Source organism: Glycine soja, chromosome 19 (genome assembly GCF_004193775.1).
Source record: "Glycine soja cultivar W05 chromosome 19, ASM419377v2, whole genome shotgun sequence".
In the NCBI taxonomy this organism is placed as follows: Eukaryota; Viridiplantae; Streptophyta; class Magnoliopsida; order Fabales; family Fabaceae; genus Glycine; species Glycine soja.
Window position 1 is genome coordinate 13,447,775 of NC_041020.1, and position 20,965 is coordinate 13,468,739.

The following is a 20,965-nucleotide window of genomic DNA, read 5'->3' on the forward strand; positions in this document are numbered from 1 at the left end:
ATTTTGGCATGTGGTGAACTTAGCTATTGGAAGGGTGTGAGCCCTTCTAACTTCTCAAGGAAGCTTTCTTCCTCCGACTTCTCAAGGAAGCTACCTTCCTTGCTTCTCAAGGAAGCTTCCTATGTGCTAGGCTATAAATTTTGGCTATGGTTTAGCCCGCTAATCCAAGATCGAGTCTAAGATTCTCCACTAAGTGTGTTTAGGTGTCATGAGGCATGTAAAACATGAATGACATGCACAAAGTGTAACTATATGATGTGACAATGGGGTGTAGAAAGCAAATGCTCACCTCCCCCTTAGGCTGGTCCAAAATTTAATTGGATTGAGCTTCACCCAATTCAATTAAATTTCTCTCCCAACACACACATCAAATAGCACACTTAATTCATGTGAAATTACAAAACTACCCCTAATACAAAAACTAGTCTAGGTGCCCTAAAATACAAGGGTTAAAAAATCTTACATTACTAGGGTACCCTCCCTACACTATGGAGTCCTAAATACAAGGCCCAAAAATAATGAAATCCTAATCTAATATGTATAAAGATAAATGGGCTCATACATAGCCCACGGGCCCAAAATCTATCCTAAGGCTCATGAGAACCCTAGGGCTTTCTCTTGTATCTCTGACTCAATCTTCTTGGAGTCTTTTATCCAATGCCCTTGGGGGGTAGGATTGCATCATTATCTCTTTGTGTGAAACAATGGTCTTTTCAAGGAATTGACATTGATCCCGTAATGGATCTTTCACTAAAGTCTATTGTTAGTCGTCTTATACGACTAACTTTTGTATAGAAAACATTTTCCAAAACTTGTATAGTTCCCCAATTTATGGTTATTTTGTAAATAAATCTTGTTTCATGGTTAAAGCTGTCTCTAGAATATTTCCATTGGATTTAATGATGAAACCTGTACAATTTCAAGTGAAAAAGAGGCTAAGTCATGAAGTGCTAAAAGTGACAGTTGAGCTTAGCTCATCAGTGGGCTAAGCGTGCATCCACCGCTAAGCGCAGCTTTAGCGCGCTTAGCACAACAGAAGAATTTGGCAGAGCATCAATTTCAAGTCCGCGCGCTAAGCACGAGATCAGTGCGCTAAGCGTGGTAGTTGTCTTCAGCCAAGCTCAGCGCACAGCTGGCACTAAGCTCAAATCCACTTAGTCGCGCTAAGCGCGAGAGTGGCGCTAAGCGCAACGTTGCGAATTTAGAGCCTATTTAAAGCCTGTCTTGTGCAGAATTAGGGTACACAACTTTTATAATACCCAAGGCACATAATTTAGAACCTATTCAGAGCAGCTTTTGCAGAGATACCTAGGTTTTGTAATCTAATTATTATTATTAGGGGTTTTTCTATAATGGCTTGCTAAACACCCTTGTTGGGGATTTCTAATGAACAACTGATGTAATTATTTTAATATCTAATTGATTGTGTTTCTTGTGTTCAATGCTTCTTTTAGTGCTTAAATTCTGTATGCTCTTGGTCTGATCAACCATTTGTGTGCCTAGTTAGGTGACTTTAGCATTGAGAAATGTATTGTTGCCTTTGAACTTGAATGAAGCAGAATTGAAACTTAGCCTTACAAGAGGGATCTGCGGATTAAGTTTTGGTTTTAAGTATGTTGTTACAATAATGTTGTTTGGTCTAAATCTAGTCCAACAAGAGGGATCTGAGGACAAAGCTTAGGCTAAATTAGTCTAAAATCTTGTAAGCTAAGTCTAGTCCAACAAGAGAGATCTAAGGACGAAGCTTGGGTTGATTCAGTCTAACTAGGGATCGAGGTTTAGTAACTTAGGCTATAACTTAGAACACAAAAGCATGATTGATTAGAGAAATATCTTTATAAGCATCAGCTGGTCTGTTAGAAAGACCCAACACTTCTACCTACTGCTGTCAATTTTACTTGCATTTTTTACTGTTTTTAGCCTAGACTTAGTGTAATCCTATTTTAAATCATCAATTATCAATGTTTCGTTCAACAATGCCTTATTTATGAATTTAACCCTATCTTAGACTAGTTCCCTGAGTTCGATACTCGGATTCATCCGTTTTAATTTTAAATACTTGACAATCCGGTGCGCTTTCTGGGAAACCGAATTTCCCTTGAACATATTTGCATAAAGAAAAAGTGGACCAAAATGTAATTGCAGGGGAAATCCAACATCTATAAAAGGCAGTCTCTACTCAAAAGAAGGAAGATGAAATCATCACAAGAAAATGAGAATATCTCTAAAGCAAAACTCTACTGAAATCCTTGGACGAATAATTTAAGCTATCATTTGTTTATCCTTTGCTAAGCAAATTTATCTTGTATTTGAGCTTTATCTTTTATTCACTCATTAAGTGTATTGAATACTTGTATTCATTCAAACTACTATTTGTGAAAGCTAGAAGTGGCTTAGTGTTAAACGATACTTGGGTTTCTTAGATTTAGGGGGAGTCTAAGGCAGTGTCAGAAAGTGGTATTAAGAATATGTTAGGGTTTTATTTCACATTAGATTCAACTTATAGGCCAAGTGTAACCCAATCATGATGTAGTAATTGAACTATCATCTAGGTCGTCTCCCTAAGGAATAAATGAGGGATTTCGTGTAATGTATTTAACTAAGAACTAGGATTTTGTATTTTTGTTTTGTGATTGTCACAAAATAAATAACATAAAATAAATTGCAATAAAAATTAAATGACAATAAAATAATTAAATAAAGATAGAAATACTGGACTTGAATGGTGATGTTGATCTTGATGAATGAATGTTTGGGTTTGAACTTGGAATTCGCTTGATCCACTGTAACTTCACAATTCTCTACTCATCTCTCTTGTTCATCCCCAATTCAATAATGTATTCTACCCAGCTCCCACATGGTTGCAAATTCTAAACTACTTGCTTGATACCAACCCCTTGGACATACTGACACACGTAATCAACATTAATGGTCGAGAATTAGCGAGGCTTTACCAAAACTATTTTATCCCTATAGATAATCCCAATTAAGTACTTGATTCATGTCCGGGTTTCAACCAGGCTCACCAAAGCGCAAGTCAATTCCTGAATTCATCTATAAGATTGTCAATCAAGTAAAAGTATTAAGTACAGAAACAAACAAAGATCTCAAGATGAAGTATTGAATTGATAGAATTGAAGCAAAACAAGGTTCATCATTTCCTCTCCTAGGTGGAAGGAATTGCACTCACAAAAATAATACAATGAAATCTAGAGTGTCTAATGAAATAATGAAGGCGTCTAGTAGGTGGAAGTCTAAAATATAATTCTAAGAACTACTCGGGATTTCTACACTATTATAATGAATGTCTAGCCTCCTATTTATAGAATTGCAGTTGGGTTTAATTAAGGAGATAATCACAAGAAATTACAAACAAATAATATTTCTAATTAATTCAAATAATTATCTTCTTTTTCAGTTGATTTATCCTTGAAAAATATTTTGCTCTTGATTTTCCTAACTTTTATCTTCAATTTTTGCAATTTCTCCTTCTAGAACTTTATGCTGATTTTGGGCCTCTGGAGTTCTTGCCAGAATGACCTGTTTTTGCTTAAAAACTATCAAAAATTCATTAAAAATAGCTAAAACATAAAATTTTACCTAAGACAAAGTAAAAATCTAATTTAAAGCTAATTTGATTCAAAATAAAGCCGGCCTAAAATCAACTAAAATGTTAAATAAACATCATAAAATGCAAATCCAATAAATTTGACGCTTATCAGAATACTTGTATAGCTAGGAGTGGCAAGTCAGAATATTTGTTTTGTAATCAAGTTTTAATTAGTGGAACCCTTTATTGTTGTGTAAAGGAGAATTGGACGTAGCTCAGGTTGAGTGAACCAGTATAAACCAAGTGTTTCTACTTCTCTCCTTAATGGTTTATTAAGTATTCTCTTAGCACTTTCTGTCATTATTTTCATACCAAGTATTTGCTTGAAAAACTATTTAAAAGACTCTATCTTATTTAGTCACTGGACAATAAAGCTTGGCTTTATTAAAATCTGTTTTCTCTTCAGTGGATGACTTACTATACATATACATATTTTTCTATATCTAAGTTAAAAGTTTTAAAAAGTTATTAGCTTTGATTAATACACTATTCAACTTCCCTTCTATTGTGATTGTTGTTATTTCACAGGTTAGTGCATATGAACTTTCACCTAAGAAAAATGCAGTGACTTGATTGTCTTGAACTATATCTCTTTTAATCAAGCTTTGAGCCCAACACAATACAATGCAAGTGTTCATTTGTGTTCTTATGAGTGATTACGCGTTACACGACCTTGTGCATGTATCTTGTTTCATGAGTGTCACTTAGAGATTAGCTCATATGTCACAGTGGTGGCCCCACCACCACACTTAGTAGGTGAACCCTCAAAGAGTGATCTATGACTACCACCCCCACAATCAACTATCGTGGGTTCATTAAGAGGTATTTAAAATGATCTATGATCTTTTTAGTATATTAAATGTATGCATCTACTTTATAATCATCACAATTTACAATATAACTTGTCATAGGAATGGGAATCAAAACAATTCCACAAAAATAATAATTTTGGTGTACTTTAGTCACAAACAACTTCGTTGTTTGCTGTTGAACTCCACTCATGGAATTGTCAATTACATGGAGACGGGTGTCCATTGTTGAAACTAATTGATGAGTTTTAGTCTCATTCCCCGCAGTGTCTTAAATATGTATTAACATGTCAATTCCTTTGTAAGTAGTGGATCCATAAGATTTTATCAAATTTTTGCCACATACTGAGCCACTCATAGTGAGTTGATCACAGTACAATAGAAACCATGAATGTGGTTTCCTATTCAACAATATGGCTACATTGAGAACCTGCTTTGAACCAAATAGATATGTATGAACCAAATAGAGTGTCCAACCAATAATATAGAAATCTCAAAATGTTGCAGTTCCACTTTGATGAAGTCTGTTAAGTCTGGCTACGTCCAAGTCAAATTGGATTGTACCAAACAATTAAATCCCTAAGGTTTTGATGTTAAGAAAGTATAAATTTTATGTATTAACCTTTCATTCTTAAGCTACATGTTCATATTTATCTCTATGAGATACAAGCAGAAAAGCATGAACAAAAAGGCTCTAAATGATAAATAAAGTATCAGTCACTGGACAATACTACTTCTGCGTCTAGCCCTGAGAAGACAAGTGCTTTTGCACTTGGTTCTCAATACAAAAGCAATGGAATGATTATTCAATGCTCAAGAACTGAAAACAATCATAAGAAAGTATCGTCCATAGGCTCAGTAAGAGACTCGTGCCATAGCGCACAAATAGGAAGATTTAAGTTGTCTTGTCTTGACTTTCTTAATTCCTTTTATCTTATGTTGTTAATGTTTTCTTCGATTCATACGATGAAAGTAAGCTCTATGCACTAGGTGGCATTGGAAAACTGTTCTTTGAAGATATACTGCAAAAAGTGTTTGTGGCCCCCATTCTCTCTACACAAGAGCGACCTTGTGACAAATGTCAAAGTTATTAGACAATGACTAGCTAGGATTTCTCAATGGATCAAAGCTTCGAAGTCTATATAAAGCTTGAAGATGTTCATGTTAAAAGAGTTGAATCACAAGAGAATATTCTGAGACAAAACTTACAAGTGTTGTAACACTGTCAGTCTATTGAACGAAAGAAACTTGAGCGAATTGAGTGAATCATAACTTTGCTAAGTTAGCGAGTTTCATTGTATTTGAGCTTACTGTGTAAACATTCTTTTGAGTGATTAGAATACATTTTCTTTCAAACATATATTGTTTGTGAAAGCCTGTAGAGACTTAGTGACAAAGAATACTTGGGTCTTAATCTTAGGGGGAGATTAAGTATAGTGTCAAGTGTGGCCTAGAGAGTACTCGTTGTAGCCAAAAGTGACATAGATAATACTTGGTTGTAATAAAAGATTTGATTAGTGGAACCCTTCAAGGTTTGAAGGAGAACTGGACATAACCCAAGAATTGAGGTGAGCCAATATAAAATCGTTGTGTTTTCATTATTACTTCTATATAACTTGTTCTTTTCTTTAAGTCACTTCTATTCTATCATAACCAAGTTTTGTGAATTGGTTTTCTAAGTACAAAGTAATTTCAAACACAAAAACCCTTCATCCATTGAAATATGTTTAAGAAAAACTTTAAATAGTTTTCGAAAGACAAATTTTTATCATTCACACTATTCAATCCCCCCTTTAGTGTGTTTTAGGTACTTCAAAGTCAATCTTGTGATCAATTTGTTTCTGCAAAGAAAACATGCACCCTTGTTCCAAACTTATTTCTAGAATGATAAAGATGGCCAATAGTTATAACAACAACAAATTCCTCCAGCAGGTCATATAGAAATTCCACAAAGTCCTTGTAGTCTAAAATAACTCTTAAGTTTCCAAGAGCAAATATAACATGCAGAATAGGAGCATAAGATTGAATCCCCAATACTTCAAAAGTGTAACTTGACACGTTGTTACATAAAACAACAATACATTGTAAAGTTAAGGGTAACCGTGTAACTAATCAATATAGATATATAGAACTAAATTTTCAAATTTGTGACAGGCTGCTGCAAGTAAAATAGGCACAAAAGAATTACCACAAGTGTTACTATGATGGATAAAGAGTAAGCAAAATAAATAAATAAATTAACGCATCATTAATTAACGCTAGTAATTATCACTAACAAGGTTAGCCATAGTTAAGGTATATATGCAAAAGATGGTAGCCAAGAAAACAGCGAAACAAAGCATTTTTTTTTTATCCATCAAGCAATAACAATTAAAAATATAAGCATACATAAACCTAATAATAACTATAATCACACACTAAATAAAAAAAATATCATCTATGATTGCTTCAAATGGACTAATAGTTGAATACACATGTAGGAAACATTATATTGCAATATTTGGTTCTCCCAAAAAAATAAATACATGCTGATATTTTTTTTTTCTTTTCATACAACAATATCAATGGATCTTAATCACATAATAAATATCCACACATGGTATTTTAATGTCACAAACTCGGGGAATGCAAGAAAACGATTATTTTAATTTAAATAAACTTGCCAGAGAACCACTTTCTTAAAAGCTTAACATACTACCACATTTAAAGATATTACAACTAAAAAACGCTACCAATAATAGACTAAAAGTGTAACACCACTTTAGTCAAACATACAATACATATCAATATCAACACAAAATTATAACTTATGCATGCATCCACAAGTAGAGGAGTCATAAGTCTAAGTAAACTTTTCAAGGCACACATATACCCAATTGCAAGTCTTTTTGCAAATACAATAAATAAGCAATTATTATACATCATAGAGGAAAATATATATCATGGAGTTCCATGTAGCTTCGAGTACAAATTTAAAATAGATAGCACTGATTAAATTGGAGAACATTTTCCACCAAATAAAATCAATCAAACTTCAAATCAACTTAAAGCAATATCACATAATCAAAATCATATATATGATTATGAAACACTAGGCACAAAGGATTCATTATGATAAACAATGAGATTAAAGAATGAAAGATTCAATTTTAAATCTTGGCATACAAACTACCACGTAAAATATATATGTCCTTCCTATTAAAAGCCTTTGATCAAAATTCAAACAATTATAGCCACACAATTTTTTTAATATATATATTAATATAATTAAAATGCAGGTCTTAGCTACCTCCGACTGGTATGTTTCATGTGCAAAGGAAAGCAAAACACTATGTCGAGAAATTTTACGATGTACTGATTCTCGCAAAAGTTAAAACACACAAATAGCATGAAAATGTTTTTCTGTCTAAGATTGTTAGATAAAAAGTTCAGAAGCTAAAATTAACAAATATAACACTGGAATAATTGACTGAGTCTGAACATATAAAGTGCTTTTACAAACCATTAATTTAAAGAATAAATATAATATAGAAAAGTTTAAAAAAGTTTGGTTGAAATGCGGTATTCTTATCTTATCTTTAAAGAGAAAACGTTACATTACACTAATAGTAAATTATAATACCTTTCTCTCTAAATATACGTCAACCAAATAACATCAATGCTCCAAAAGAATTTTTATTGAAGTAAAAGGATTCTTAAAAAACAATTTGGAAGATTGACTGAATTTTTATTTTTCACGTACGTGCACTTTCTTTCTTTCTTTTTTTTTTCCTCCTCAACTAGCTATCTTATTCTTCACGCCTGGATTACTCCTAGATCGTTAGATAGGAATTCGAAAATGAAAAGAGAAACGAAAAATATCACCTGTAAACAAATAGTTTTAGAATAAGCATTATAAAATCTTCAAGATAATTAAAAAATGACAAAGAAAGAGAATAGATTCTCTTATATTACAATACATTTTGTTTCTTTTCATACTAAGTTTCTAAAAAATGAAAGTTTTGTGAGGAGATATATAAGATAAGTTTCAAAAATGGATTTGTAGTAAGAGTCTAGTCTTTTATTACAAACTAGTTTGCAACCCGTGCATATGCACAGGTTGTTTGGTAAGCGTTTTCTACATGTTCATGGACAACAAAATGATAAAGTGGATTAACAGGCAAATGGAGATTAACAGCAACATGTTAACAGCAAGATAGCATGACTAAACATTAACATTGTTTGTTGGAACTAAAGACAGTCTAGTTGTTGTCACTATCCTCCCAATCCTCCTACCTCCTAATTATGATATCCCAAATTTTTTCATAATATCTATAGTAAATAGAGATTTCATCTCCATCATCAAAATTCATTTCTTCAAGAAAATCGTACCATGGTTGCGTACCGTGATTTGTCTCCCGTGTGAATCTCAGCATTAAAGTTGGTATAGGAAACATCAATTATGGGCTGAGGGACCACAATAATAAATGTTAGCAATCAAATACTTTTAATATATGTAGCTTTGTGAGTTTGGATGAAGCCCACATAGTCACTTTGATGACTGCAAATTGTAATAGGCTAGATGTGTGTTGTGGTGTTTGTCTTTGGTAAGCTCAGTCTTAAGAGGCATGTCAAAAGAGAATTTTATTTTCCTTTGGTAATCTTTCCACCGCCCCTTTTCTTTGTTTGTTCGTATGGGGAGATCTTTCCTGCTATTATTTTAAACACACCAAACAAAACAAAAACATAATAGAAACATAGACTATAAGAATATGAGATTCTCTACCTAGAAAACAATATCTTATGCTCACTGCTCTTCCTGCCTTTTCGAAAATAGTAAACATAAATCCAGACTCATCTTTTGTACAATTCTAAATACAAATCTATTAAAATGCTGGAATAAAAATATATCCCATGTGAAAAATAAATAATTTTAAAAGTGACACAAATTTAGAATTAAAATAAGAAATATGAAAATATACCCAAAAATATCATCTTGATATTTGATCAAACACATAACCTGCAACCAATAAATGTTCCAATGAAGATGATAAGAAAATGCATAACTTGAAACCAATAAATGTCCTAATGAACATGATCATAATTGTGAGCACCAAAAATAATCATGCAGACAATGGGAAGAGACATGTCAAAAGAGGATTTCATATATAAATTCATAGTGCTCGAATATTAGTTTTATTTAAAAAAGAAACTATACACATATAAATAAACAATTCTAAATACAAATCAATTTAAATGCTGAAATGAAAATATATCCCATGTGAAAAATAAATAATTTTTAAAGTGCCACAAATTTAAAATTACTCACTATTAATTTTTAAAGTGCCAAATAGATAATTTTTTTATATATTTACTCACTATTGTATATGTCTGATTTAAAAAATAAAACATCACAAAGGATATATAATAAGATGAAAAGTTAATAAGATAAAAAATAAACGCACTTGCTAAAATTAAATCAACAACACATAATAATAATAATAATAATAATAATAATAATAATAATAATAATAATAACATAATTAATTAATTAATTAATTAAATACAAAAAGAGAAAGTAAGGAAACTTTCTAATTTTCATTGCACTACCGACGTGATTTTTCTCCCATGTGAATCTCAGCATTAAAGTTGTTAGAGTATTTTTAATTACAATAAATAATAAATTCAGAGTATAATTTGTTTTCATCCATAAATATAAAGAGAAATAACTAAAATGCACAGAAAATGAGAAATATATTATGTAAATAAAAATGTCAGAAGCAATCAGTAAGATAAAAATAGAAACATTATTAATTAACTGAAAAAGAAAAAGGTGATTTAAAAAATAAAACATCAAATATGATATATAATAAGTTGAAAAGTTAATAAGATAAAAAATAAACACACTTGCTAAAGTTAAATCAACAACTCATAATAATAATAATAATAATAATAATAATAATAATAATAATAATAATAATAATAATAATAATAATAATAATAAAATAAATTAATTAATTAATTAAATACAAAAAGAGCAAGTAAGAAAAATTTCTAATTTTCATTGCACTACCGACGTGCTTTTTCTCCCGTGTGAATCTTAGCATTAAAGTTGGTAGAGTATTTTCAACTACAATAAATAAGAAATTCAAAGTATAATTTGTTTTCACCCATAAATATAAAGAGAAATAACTAAAATACAAAGAAAATAAAAAATATATTATGTAAATAAAAATGCAAGAAACAATCAGCAAGATAAAAATAGAAACATTATAACTGATAAAGAAAAAGGTGATTTAAAAAATAAAACATAAAAAGGGATATATAAAAAATTGAAAAGTTCATAAGATAAAAAATAAACACACTTGCTAAAGTTAAATCAACAACACATAATAATAATAATAATAATAATAATAATAATAATAACAACAACAACAACAACAACAACAACAATAATAATAATAATAATAATAATAATAATAATAATAATAATAATAATAATAATAATAACAACGACAAAGTTAATTAATTAATTAATTAAATACAACCAGAGAAAGTAAGACAAATTTCCAATTTTCATTGCAGAAACGACGTGATTTGTCTCCCGTGTGAATCTCAGCATTAAAGTTGGTAGACTATTCTCAATTACAATAAATAAGAAATTTAGAGTATAATTTTTTTCACCCATAAATATAAAGAGAAATAACGAAAATACACATAAAATTAGAAATATATTATGTGAATAAAAATGCAGGAAGCAATCAGTAATATAAAAATAGAAACATTATTAATTAACTGAAAAATAAAAAGGTGATTTAAAAAATAAAACATAAAAAGGATATATAATAAGTTGAAAAGTTAATAAGATAAAAAATAAACACACTTGTAAAGTTAAATCAATAACACATAATAATAATAATAATAATAATAATAATAATAATAATAATAATAATAAAATTAATTAATTAATTAATTAAATACAAAAAAGAGAAAGTAAGGAAAATTTCTAATTTTCATTGCACTACCGACATGATTTGTCTCCCGTGTGAATCTCAGCATTAAAGTTGGTAGAACATTTTTAATTACAATAAATAAGAAATTCAGAGTATAAGTTATTTTCACCCTTAAATATAAAGAGAAATAACTAAAATACACAAAAAATCAATAATATATTATGTAAATAATAATGCAGGAAGCACTAAGTAAGATAAAAATAAAAACATTATTAATTAACTGAAAAAGAAAAAGATGATTTAAAAATTAAAACATCAAAAAGGATATATAATAAATGAAAAAGTTAATAAGATAAAAAATAAACACACTTGCTAAAGTTAAATCAAAAACACATAATAATAATAATAATAATAATAATAATAATAATAATAACAATAATAATAATAATAATAATATAATAATAATAACAAAAAAATAAATTAATTAATTAATTAAATACAAAAAGAGAAAATAAGAAAAATTTCTAATTTTCATTGTACTAGCGACGTGATTTGTCTCTCGTGTGAATCGCAGCATTAAAGTTGGTAGAGTATTTTCAATTATAATAAATAAGAAATTTCAGAGTATAATTTGTTTTCACCCATAAATATAAATAGAAATAACTAAAATACACAGAAAATCAGAAATATATTATGTAAATAGAAATGTAGGAAGCAATCAAGAAGATAAAAATAGAAACATTATTAATTAACTGAAAAACAAAACGGTGATTTAAAAAATAAAACATAAAAAAGGATATATAATAAATTGAAAAGTTAATAAGATAAAAAATAAACACACTTGCTAAAGTTAAATCAATAACACATAATAATAATAATAATAATAATAATAATAATAATAATAATAATAATAATAATAATAATAATAATAATAATAATAATAATAATAATAATAATAATAATAACAAAATTAATTAATTAATTAAATACAAAAAGAGAAAGTAAGGAAAATTTTTAATTTTCATTGCACTACGGACCTGATTTGTTTTCCTGTGAATCTCAGCATTAAAGTTGGTAGAGTATTTTCAATTACAATAAATAAGAAATTCATAGTATAATTTGTATTCACCCATAAATATAAAGAGAAATAACTAAAATACATAGAAAATCAAAAATATATTATGTAAATAAAAATGCAGGAAGCAATCAGCAAGATAAAAATAGAAACATTATTAATTAACTGAAAAAGAAAAAGGTGACTAACCCTTTATTCTTTTTATATAAAAATTTTCAAACCCCACCAGAAAAAGGAAAACTACTTGACATATCCTATTTTATACATCCAGTTTAACAAAACATGGGTTTTCAATTTAATTATAACTCATTAAGTATTGTAATCAACTGACATAGACACCCTCTTGATGAGTTCATTTTCATCCGGAAAAGGGAAAACTACATTGCAATATGAAACTCTTTTTCACTCTCACAGGTCAAACTAACTTATATATGATCAATACAACATATATTGTAAAATAACAATTATATGTAATATTTTTTTTATTTCTTATTTCGTTGATCTTATTACTACACCCTTCATCCACAATTTCTGCAATTTGGCCAAAGGTGACGCACGGTAGATAGCAAGTTATCAAACCTGCATTGTTGATAATTACGAATTAATCATTGAATCATGTAAGAAATCAATTTTAATTTTTTTATTGAATTATATCGTACTAATTATGCAGCAAAAAAAATGTACAACTTAGAAGCGAGAGATGATGTTTCTATTTCGTCAATGTCTCGGAGCTACATATATTATATTATATCGATCATATAAATAGATATAGATATAGATTTTACATGTCTTGGGGTCCTCTCCACAGCCACAGAATTCAGCCGAGCATTTGGGAGGGGAAGAACGGCCACCTAACATGTTTCAGGTACAAAGAAAATTCTTAAGATAAAATTGAAAGAACCAAATCAAATGAAATGATGGCACGGAAATGTTTCAGCTAGATCTAGAGGATGTCCTCCAATCACAAACCTACCTGAAGGGTTGAGGTGGAAGATGGTATTGTCATCAAGGTACTCAGCTGGGATTTTACATGTGTTCGGGTCTTCTCCACAGCCACAGAATTCAGCTGACCATTTGGGAGGGGAAGAACGACCACCTAACATGTTTCAGGTACAAAGAAAATTCTTAAGATAAAATAGAAAGAACCAAATCAAACGAAATGATGGCACGGAAATATTTCAGCTAGATCGAGAGGATGACCTCCAATCACAAACCTACCTGAAGGGTTGAGGTGGAAACAAACCAAACCCCAAATTAAATTAGCAAATTTTAATGTCTAATGAAATTTGACTCCATTTCAGAAAACGAAAATCTATACTGTTTGCAATTAAACCTTATATAGTTGAATGTCTCATAGATTTTCCTATGCAAAACATTACCTTTTCTGGTAAAATAACACAATATTTCCCAGATGTTTATAGAGACCATCTTTTTATTGGGTTGGTGGGTAGTGGCCACTCATTTCCCTTGTAAGTACATGCTGGCCTAAAAGGAAAAGAGTTAGGCTACCCTTGGTACATTACTGTTGATATATAACTGGAAATCTACAGACTAAAACTGTGTTCCTGATAAAATACCTGAAGTTCAATGTTAATGATATATTTAGTTCTTAATCTACACACTACAATTGTGTTCCTGATAAAATACCTGAAGTTGTCAAAATAGTTCTTACCTTACTATTGTTGTGTCCTTGTTTGAAGGCCTCAGTTTGTTTAAGCAATTTAGTTTTCTTCATCCTTGGTTGCCTTATTTCTTTGGTCTATAATATATGAATGGCATGTTTGCCTTTTTTTTTTGGTGAAGATGGGAACCAAACCTCTGACCTTTATTCCCTCACCTTATAAAATCCTTCAGGGATTCCAAAAATCTCATGTCCTCAACTAACTCTGCACTTATGTCATAAAGTTTGGAAACACAAATAGCTGTTGTTTGACGAACATATGGATCATCATCCTATCAAAAAATACCATATACGAATAAGAGTTACAAACAGGGCAAGAAAAGAAAAACAAACTTTGGCATTGTGGTCAACCAGAGGAATTTCAAATTTAATTTAATAATAGATATATGTAAGTTGTAACGGTGCCATGTAAGTACCTTTAGGCATCTTTGAAGGGGATCACACAGATATTCAATAATTTTATCAACACGAATGCAGCCCATTGTCCATACAGCTAAGGCACGGATCAAACCAAGATGTGTGCATTCTTCCCCATTTTTTGCTAAAAAATCTGCCATACCCAAGAACCAAAATCATATAACAAAAATGGTACTAAAATTATATGCATAATAAACTTACGTTTGCGATTCAGTAGTTTAAGTTTCAATCTCTTTTTCAATTGAATTTTTCTCTAATGATCTAGTGGTATCTTTGGTATCCCCTACTCAACAAATTAAGCAATATCAGCTGGAGCAAATCTACCAAATCTGTTATTAGCTTAACATACCAAACATACAATATTCTATTGGTCCATGAAATTTTTTGCAAGATAATCACATTGAAATAAAAAATAAAATATATACAACACAATAACAAAAAGCATAATTATTAAATTGAATCCTACACAACTCACGAATTCAGTGTATAGGAGACAATAACATTTAGCGAGAATCGTAAGAATGAAATTACAATACAGTTAGAAAAGTTACAAATTGCAGCGATAGGGAGTGGAAGTGACATTACATTATCAATAATGACATTACATTAATGACATCACACAGTGTGCCTTGCATGCCCATCAAGCCGGAATTGATATGCTATTGTGTTGAGCATGAACCCTATAAATTGAGTACTTTTTCTAATTAATATGAATTGATAAAATAAAGTAAGGAGAAATTTAGAGAGAGATATTGATTTGGTATTTTCTCTTTTTCTTGCTGTTTAGGTTTTTATATATAATTTAAAAAATTAATATCATAATTGAAACTGACCAAAGTGTTCATATAATTATTTAGAATTTGTGCATTGAAAGCTTACTTTGAAATTTGTGATTTAATATGATGTATGCTAGTTTATATATATAGAGGTAGTTATTTATATTAATAATTTATGTAAATAATATTGTAGTGTTATCGTATGATTCCAAAAATTATTAAGTGTTGGAGTTTGAGAATATTATGGTTAAATTTTATGAACATGTGTATGTTGTACCTTATGAATATCATTGGGAATGTTATGAGATGGTTGATGTGATGTTATGAGATGTTAAAGTATGGACATGATATTCAATTGTGAATAAGTGGATGTGTTAACATTTGATGTTACATTAATTATATCGTGAGCTATGAATTATATAATAACCCGACCAGTGTTTTTGCGCAGTGTTAAAGAGAAAGTGTAGGTTCCTAGTTAGGAACCAGTGTTAAATTGTAGCGCAATTATGTTAAACATGTTTGAAACATGAGTGTGAGGTCGTGGTATTGTATAATTCATGAGCAGTGCTTATAAATGAAATATGTGATGAATTGTGGAATGATATGTTGCCTTGAGATTATAATATTGTTATTGAGATTGAGTAAAAGTGTAAAGTAGAACAGGTGTTGAATTGTGAGATATGTGAAAACATGTGATGATGGATTGTGACATTATGAGATGTGAAATTGTGAATGAGTTTTGGTTGTGAATAAGTGTGTGATTAACTCTTGATGTGACATTATTTGTGTTGTAAGCTGTGAATTGTACAATAACCGACCAGTGTTATCTTGAGAAAAGTGTAAATGCGCAGTGTTAAAGAGAAAATGCAGGTTTCCTATTTAGGAACCAGTGTTAAAAAGAAAGTGTAGGTTCCTATTTAGGAACCAGTGTTAAATTGTAGCGCAATATGTTGTACGTGCTTAAGACACGAGTGTGAGGTCGTGGGTATTGTATAATTCACTAGCAGTGTCTGTGTGCTAAAATGATTTTAGGGGTTGGACCTGAATCAGGAGGGAGAGGCCCTGACAGACTCTTCGGAGTGTAGGCCTTGGGGGTCACCGGATTTGAGTGCTCCTTTAAGCCTATTCTGATCCCATATGGTTGGAGCATTCTCGCAAAACATCGTGACCCTGACTGGTCTCCCTATGATCTTACTTAGTGAGAGTGACCTGGCAAACCCATTATGTGGTGTGTCTTGTTATGTACTCCTAAGCGCCCCAGGGTGGTTTTTTTATTGACATGGTACCACATTGCATATAGGCTTGAGTCTTAGCATAACTGTCTCATGCACTTGCTAATTGTTTATTATGAAATTGATGTGTTATTATGTCTTGATCAGAGAATGTGATTTTTGTGTAATGTGATTGATGATTGAAAAGTGTGATTGATGGATGAAAAGTGAACTTTGAATGACAAAGTGGTGGAATTACGTGAATTACGTGTAAGTAAATTTTATTTAGTTTACATGATATGTATATCTAGTTGTCTTGTTTCTCCATTAATTAGGAAAGTGATGATCTTGACACCATCAAAGCTTGCATGATTTACATTTTCCCCCTTTCTCGAGCAAATTCTTAATTCTTCTTGACATCATCAAAATTTTCATGATTTACATTCCCCCCTTTTTGATGATGACAACCACCTGTAGGTTAGGAGCAACAACAAAGAAAAAATATCTATTTGCATATAGTTTACTCCCCCTTGGTTTTGCAATGATTGCTTATATGAGACAGTTGAAGATTTCATATTTTTCATATGTTAACAAATTGTCTCATAAACAATAGATAATTTTTCTTACTATTTTATCTTTTATCTTTCTCTCCCCCTTTGTCAACATCAAAAACAAATCATGAATAGAGAGGAGAAAGATGTTACCACTTGTTGCAATGTATGATAATCAAGTGATACCAAAAGGCATTAAAACAATCATTCAATATTAATCAAGCAAAAACAATTACAACGACACATCAATCAAACACAATCAAATACAATCAATCATCAAATATTTCAAATCAAATTAATTAAATTAAAAATTAACAATCAACTAACTATACATAATAATTTCTATTAAAAAAATTCAAATTTTAAATTTTAAATTTTAAATTTTAAATTTCAAATTCCAACTTCCAACTTCAAATTTTAGTAACTTCACCTTCCAACTTCCAACCTCCATTTTCAACTTTCAACTTCCAATAACTTTCATTTCCAACTTCCAGTAACTTCCACTTCCAACTTCCATTTTTAACTTTCAACTTCCAATAACTACTTCCAACTTCCAACTTCCAAATTTGAATTTCAAATTTCAAATTTTAATTTTCAATTTTCAAATTTAACTTTTCAAATTTCAATTTTCAATTTCAAATTTCAAATTTCAATTTCAAAATTTCCTTTTCTAAATTTGAAATAGTTTTCTTAAAACATGAAACTTATTTGAAAAGTTTAATAGATTCTTTAAAAACAATCAAAAACTCAATCAGGAACAAACATCAAAGACAATACAATCAAACACACAATCAAAGATACAATCAATCAATCATCAAACACAGTCAATCAAATTCAATCACAATCATCAAGAACAGTCTAAACTCAAGTAGAAAACAAGCATCAAAAGTAATCAATCAAAGACAAGTGACCTATTGGTATCATTTGATATTACTTGTTGGGGTTGTTGATCAAGTGGCCTTTGTTTGTTGTCTCCATATATCATATTCACTTTTATTGGGGAGAAATGTGGCCTTCGTTTGTTGTCTCCATAAATCACATATTCATTTATCTTGGAGAGAAATATGAATAAACTTTGATGCAGCGTGTTTGGAGAAATTGCTATCAATGTATCGACTTTGCTCTTCTCCATTTTCATAGTCTTTCATCATGATACCCAGACTTATGATTTTCTTCTCTGAATCACTTGAATAATTTATGACATTATCTTCCCAAGTGATATATCCTTTCTTTTCTTTCTTCTCTTTGAAATTCATCTTGTCGGATTTTTCCATTCTTCTTTTAAACATAGGACAATTGAATCTCATGTGCCCAAGTTGATCACACTCAGCATTTTGGGGCTAAAGAGGAACCTTCTTCTTTCTTCTTTCATCATCATCTTCTTTCTTCTCTAGTTTTTTTTTATGTAGTTGCATTTCTCTCTACCATTGTAGGAATAAATGAATCAAATTCAATGGCTTCCCATATCTTTATATCTATGGCTTCTATAATGATCTGCATTTGGGTTTTCCAATAATGATAACCCTCACCATTGAACATAAGAGCCTATTGATAGAATTTTCCTCAAAAAATGGAAATTTGGATGAGGCCATATCTATTCTTGAAGTTTTTAAACTTTATACAAGAATCCCGCTCTGATACCATTTGTTGGACCTTGTGGCCTCAATAATCTTAAGAGGGATAGGCTTAGAATGCAGAAGAAGCAACAACAATCAATTTAATAATGTTCTATAAACATACAAGGAAAAATTGATTGCAATAACATAAATGAGATAAGGGAAGAGAGAATGCAAACGCAGTTTTATACTGGTTCGGCCACAACCCGTGCCTACGTCCAGTACTCAAGCAACCCACTTGAGATTTCCACTATCTTTGTAAAATCCATTACAAAGTCTGAACCACACAGGGACAACCCATCCCTTGTGTTCAGGAATCCTTTACAACAAGAGACTCACAGTCTCTTAACCAATCTCATTGAATAAGAAGAATGGAAGAAGAATTCTCTCTTCAAGAGAAGAATATTACAATAAAGATCATGTAGGAATCCTTATAGATTTTGCAAGTGTTTGGCCAAGGATTTCTTTTGAGAGAGCATTTGACAATGAAGTTCTTTTGGAATCTCTCTCATTGTCTTTTGAGAGGATAAAACACTTTTGTAAAAAAAAAACTCTCTCTTCAATTTCGTCCCAAGTCACACATATATATAGGCCTTTGATGGCCATTCAAAATTCAAATGATAAGATGTGACTGTTGGCGATATTCCTTGAAAATCCTCTCTGGTAATCGATTACAGAATTAGTGTAATCGATTACATAGTTGTTTTTCTTGAACAGTTGTGACCCTTCATTTAAAATTTGAATTCCCAACATTCAGAGTCTCTGGTTATCGATTACATATGATGTGTAATCGATTACACACTTTCAAACCATTGGTAATCGATTACATGTATTGGTAATCGATTACATGTGCCTTGAATGACTTGAAACCTTTCATTGTGAGGCAAGGCTTGATCTTGAAGAAATCTTGAATCAAGGCTTTGTTTGTTGAAACAATCTTGTATTAATCTTGAAGCAAAATGAGCCTTGTTTGATTCTTCTTTTGACATCATCAAAATCATGTATACATACATTCACAAGAGTGACCTGGCAAACCCATTGTGTGGTGTGTCTTGTTATGTACTCCTAAGCGCCCCAAGGTGGTTTTTCACTGACATGGTACCACATTGCATATAGGCTTGAGTCTTAGCATAACTGTCTCATGCGCTTGCTAATTGTTTATTATGAAATTGATGTGTTATTATGTCTTGATCAGAGAATGTGATTTTTGTGTAATGTGATTGATGATTGAAAAGTGTGATTGATGGATGAAAAGTGAACTTTGAATGACAAAGTGGTGGAATTACGTGAATTACGTGTAAGTAAATTTTATTTAGTTTATATGATATGTATATCTAGTTGTCTTGTTTCTCCATTAATTAGGAATGTGATAACTCACTCCCCGTGTGTTGTTTGTGTTTGGATCCTGTGATGATCTTGAACTTTGTGTTCGGGAGAGCAGATGACTAGGTGAATTGATTTAAGGAACCTTGTTTTGAAGGACGTCGAGACACAACACTTTGATAGGATGTGGCATTGGGGTATAAGGTTTTATATTAATTGTATGAAGTCTTAGACGGTCTTGCTTAAACCGAGATAACTTTATTATTTATTTGGACAAGTTTGAATATGTTGTAGAAGAAAGTGAATGTGAGCCTTTTATCCCTTTGAAAAACTTGTATTTACAAATGTAAAAAAATACTATTAATTAATATTTGAATTTTTATTCCTTTATCAGTATATATGTGAAGGGTAGAGGGTGTCACATTCAGTGGTATCAGAGCCAGGTTGAACCTTTTGGCCAGTGTGTTATGTGCTTACCATATTCTGATGTGCACTCTGTATGGTTACTTGTGACTAGTTTTGATGAACATGCTTGAATTATTAATTTATTTTCCTTTTCATGATCGAATGAGACTTAAAAAAAAATAGTTGTATATGCCTTGCATCCTTAATGTTTGCTATACCATAAATCCACTGTTGAGTCATGAGTTATGAGACTGGCCATCTCTATAATTTGTGAAGTGCGGTTCGACATTATGGCAATCCGTTAGGTGATGCAAGAAGCCTTGATACTGATGGATAATGCTTTAATGAGCCCTTACCTTCTTGCGTGTATGTTGTTAATAAACTTATTTCTATCTTGATGTGTGGATTAGTGTTGTGAAAACATTTTGAACCATATATATGTCTTGGATGAGTATCTCTTTCTTGATGTGTAAACGCATGACTACTTAACTCACTTTATTTTGTGTGTAGTCGTGAATGTAGTAGTTGAAGTTTGTGATTCTTTAATACATCCTTATTA

General features: G+C 30.7%; 1 long non-coding RNA gene across 3 annotated transcripts in view; it reads left to right on the forward strand.

Moving 5' to 3' along the window:
* The first annotated feature begins 13,127 nt into the window (after positions 1-13,127).
* The window catches only part of LOC114399796, a 38,897-nt gene continuing 31,059 nt past the window's right edge, over positions 13,128-20,965 (forward strand). The window contains exons 1-3 of one of the 3 annotated variants that reach the window (XR_003663828.1): positions 13,134-13,291; positions 13,364-13,536; positions 20,120-20,158. This is a non-coding gene — a long non-coding RNA (uncharacterized LOC114399796). Of the gene's footprint in view, positions 13,292-13,363; positions 13,537-20,119; positions 20,159-20,965 lie in introns of those variants that run through there. The other 2 variants (XR_003663830.1, XR_003663829.1) reach the window with 2 other exon arrangements.